The following is a 4,705-nucleotide window of genomic DNA, read 5'->3' on the forward strand; positions in this document are numbered from 1 at the left end:
GGATTGTCTTTACAGTGATGTTCAGGAAACCAAACTTTAAGTTGGATAACTTAGGTTTTATTTTTTGTTTTGTTTTGTTTTTTAAGTGAGAGGAGGGAAAATAGAGAGACAGCCTCCCACATGTGCCCCAACCAGAATCCACCCAGCAACGCCATCTGGGGCTGATGATCTGCCCATCAAGGGCTATGCTCACAACTGAGCTTTTTTTAGCACCTGAGTGGAGGCTCGATACAGTCATCCTTGGCTCCTGGGGCCAATGTGCTCAAATCGATGGAGCCATGGCTGTGGGAAGGGAAGAGAGAGGGGGAGAGAGAAAGAGAAGAAGGAGGGTTCGGGAAAGAAGGAGATGTTCACCTATCCTGTGTGCCCTGACCAGGAATTGAACCTGGGACTTCCACATGCCAGGTTGATGCTCTACCACTGAGACAACCGGCCAGGGCCATAACTTAGGTTTTGAATAGCATCTCAGGCACTTTCCAGTTATTCCCCTAAACTCTGCTGTAGGTTCATTTAAACACTCCATTTCTGGGGTGGTGTGTTGCGTGGCCATAACATGTAAAGCACTCCCATTGGAATTTAAATCCCTGGGAGGGATTTAATCCCACTTTCTCTGGAGGGAACTGTTCAATCTTTCCAGGCTGCAGAGGTAGTTCTAGTTGTGTTTGTGCCTTCAGTGCTGAAGTTTGAAATGATCTGGATTCCCGAAACATTAGCAACACCTGCATTCCACTGAAATGCAAACATTAATCAAAGCCAAATGGAAGAGATTCCAGGGCTGTGTGTCATCTGTCCCGTCCACGCTCTGCTCCTCTCCCTCAGAAAGGATGATTGAGACTTGATTACAAGTTCCTTTTGATGATGCTGCTAAAAAACCTTCTGAAAAACATCATCCCCTCTCTTCACAAGATGGATTATATTGGGCAACATGAAGTCATGATTACATTGCACTAATTTTAGCGAAGTCAGACGTCTCAGGAAAGCCTGGCTCATGCCAGTCAACCGCTGCTGATTGAGTCAAAGTTCACCCAACTTGGGACAAAAGGAGAAACAGGCAACAACCTCCTGTCTAAGTCAAGGCTGAGGCAGAAAGGCCAGTTTATTTCTAGATCCCACAAGCTCTGCTGCCTCTTCTGGGGACCCCCCACACCATCTCACTACCTGCTGGATAAGATGGAGAGAGTTACAGCCAAATTTATGGTGCCCACCCCTCCCCTAGCCCCTTCAACAAAGAACCTGGTTTCAAGGACCCATGATGCTAATTCCTTGCCTCCCTCACAATCTCAGTCACTCCAAGTTGAAGTGGGTCTTGTTATTCCTCCTCTACGTCTTGTTATTCCTCCTCTACGTCTTGTTATTCCTCCTCTACGATCTGCTTTGAATTACCTCGTAATCCTCAAAAATGTGTTGTAATGTTCCAAGAGAGTGATGTCCCCAGAGCTCTTTTAAAGTCTCAGTAATAGTTGGATTGTTTGGAGGTTGGTTTGTTTAGTTGTTGGTTTGTTTTTCACTTGCTAATTACTGAAGACTTAAGAAGTTTGGAAACATTCTGATCTACTCTGTGCCTTACTCTCCTGATTCTTACTATTAACTGATTGCCTGTAAGATAAGGGACTCAAGTTACAGTGTTTTGCATTTTATCATGGCCTCCATATCTGGCCTTCAAATACAGTCATAGTTATTGCATGTTTGGTTCCAGACCATTGCATTCAGCGAATATCTCAATCAAGAGTCACACAAAGTTTTGGTCTCACTGTGCATATTAAAGTTATATTTATACTTCACTGTAATCTATTAAATATGCAATAGCATTATGTGTAAAAAATGCACTGTACATACCATCATTAAAAATACTTTAATGCTAAAAAAATGCTAACCATCATCTGAGCTTTCAGCGAATTGTAATCTTTTTGCTGGTGGAAGGTTTTGCCTCAATGTTGATGGCTGCTGCCTAATCAGGCTGGTGGTTGCTGAGGGCTTGGTGGCTGTGGCAATTTCTTACAATAAGACAACAGTGAAGTCTGCTGCATTAAGTGACTCTTTCACAGACAGTTACTCTGTAATAGGCAACGCTGTTTGATAGCATTTTACCCATAGCAGAACTTCTTTCAAAATCGGAGTCAATTTTCTCAAACCCTGCTGCTGCTTTATCAAAGTTCATGTAGTATTCTAGATCTTTTGTTGTCATCTCAACAATCTCCACCAATCTCAAGAGAACATATTCTTTTCTCATCCATAGGAAGCAACTCCTCATCTGTTGAAGTTTTATCATGAAGTTGCAGAAATTCAGTCACATCTTTAGCCTCTGCTTCCAATTCTAGTTCTCCTGCTATTCCCGCCCCATCTGTAGTGACTTCCTCCATTGACGTCTTTAACCCCTGAAAGTCACCTATAAAGACTGGATCGGCTTCTTCCAAACTCCTGTTAATGTTGACATTTTGACCTCTTCTCATGAATCATAAATGTCCTTAATGGTATCTACAATGGTGAATGCTTTCTAGGTTTTCAACTGACTTTGCCCGGGTCCACTAGAGGAATCATGAGCTATGGCATCTATAGCCTTATGAAATATATTTCTTAGTAAGACTCGAAAGTTGAAATTACTCCTTGATCCATGGGCTGCAGAACGGCTGTGTTATAGGCATAAGAACAGCAATTAATTTCATTGTACATCACCAGCAATTCTTGGGGGACCAGGTGCATTGTCAGTGAACAGTAATTTTTTTTTTCTCTGAAGTTGAAAACAGGGAGGCAGTCAGACAGACACCCGCATGCGCCCAACCAGGATCCACCCGGCATGCCCACCAGGGGGCATGCTCTGCCCATCTGGGGCATCACTCTGCCTCAATCAGAGCCATTCTAGCACCTGAGGCAGAAGCCACAGAGCCATCCTCAGCGCCCAGGCAAACTTTGCTCCAATGTAGCCTCGGCTGCGGGAGGGGAAAAGAGAGACAGAGAGGAAGGAGAGGGGGAGGGGTGGAGAAGCAGATGGGCGCTTCTCCTGTGTACCCTGGCCGGGAATTGAACCCAGGACTCCCGCACGCCAGGCCGACGCTGTACCACTGAGCCAACTGGCCAGGGTGAACAGTAATTTTTAGAAATGAATTCTTTTTTCTGAGCAATAGGTTTTGAGAATGGGTTTAAATTGTTCAGTGAACCTTGTTATAAACAGGGCATGTGCTGTCATCCAGGCTTTGTTGTTCCACTTCTAGAGCACAGACAGAGTAGATTGAGCATAATTCTTAAGGGCTCTAAAATTTTCACAATGGTAAATGAGCATTGGCTTCAACTTAAAGTCACCAGCTGTATTAGCCCCTAACAAGAGAGTGAGCCTGTCCTTTGAAGCTTAGGAGACAGGCGTTAATGTCCCCTCTCTAAAAGGACAACTATGAAAGTCCTAGATGGCATCTTCTTTCAATATAAGGCTGTTCCCTGCATTGAAAACCTACTGTTTAGTGCAGGTGCCTTCACTGAGCATCTTAGCTAGATATTCTGGGTAACCTGGTATAGCTTCTGCATCAGCACTTGCTGCTTTACCCTGCACTCTTATGTTATGTTCCTTCTTAAACCTCATGAACCAACCTCTGCCAGCTTTAAATATTTTTTCTGCAGCTTTGCCATCTCTCACAGCCTTCATAGAATTAAAGAGTTAGGGCCTTTTTCGTCAAACTTTTTATAAAAACCGCCCACTTTTGCAGTGCTAGTCAACCTGGTCCCTACCGCCCACTAGTGGGAGGTCCAGCTTTCATGGCGGGCCAATCGCAGCGCTGTTTGGTTGCGCAGTAGGGACCAGGTTGACCAACATTGCAAAAGTGGGCGGTTTTTATAAAAAGTTTGAAGACCCCTGGAGAATGTCATGACTGGTTTGATCTTCCATACAGACCACTAAAACTTTCTCCATATCAGCAATTAGGTTGCTTTTCTTTCTTATTATCTGTGTGCTCTCTGGAGCAGTGCTTTTAATTTTCTTCAGGACCTTTTCCTTTGTATCCACAACTGGGCGAACTGTTTTTGCGCAAGAAGCCTAGCTTTCGGCCTAATGCGATTATTGACATGCCTTTCTCTGAACCATTTCCAGCTGTTGATTTAAAGTGAGGACATGAACAGCATTCCTGGAGGGAACAACAAAAGCAAAGGTTTTAAGAGTGGAGAGGATGAGGCTGATTGGGAAGATGGCAGAGTGGGATCCACACATAAACGCACATGCTCAGAGGCCAGCCTCCCCACGTTGCCCCAGCCATCAGAATCCCTGAGCACAATCTTGTCTGCTTTCCTACTCTCCATGGTAGACCCTCAATGATAGCCCCTTCCTGGCAGGGGTAGAAGAAATTGCACTCTGTCCATGGTCTGGAGGCTATGGACGGCCTGAAATAAGACCCCCATCAAAACACCCAGAGTGTGGTAGTAAGACACACCATCAAAAGGAGTTTCTACTACAAATTCGTTGGACTTTCTAAGGGGTTCTACCCTTCCTTGCTAGTTACTTTTGGGCAAAAGTTTCTGCCCATGTGATCAGTGCTTTGTTGTCCTGTCTTCTTCCCAGACTCTTTCAAGAATGAGTCTTCCATCACCACCAAAAACAAATGACCCAGCAGGAACTATGGCAGTTGCAGTGACTCAAGTCACTGCCTTGGAGGCAGCTCAGGGCTCCCTGTGTCCCTCCCCCCCCCAACATGAGGGCTGCCAGCTGAGACTCTGCTCTCTCCTT

Source organism: Saccopteryx bilineata, chromosome 1 (genome assembly GCF_036850765.1).
Source record: "Saccopteryx bilineata isolate mSacBil1 chromosome 1, mSacBil1_pri_phased_curated, whole genome shotgun sequence".
Lineage (NCBI taxonomy): Eukaryota > Metazoa > Chordata > Mammalia > Chiroptera > Emballonuridae > Saccopteryx > Saccopteryx bilineata.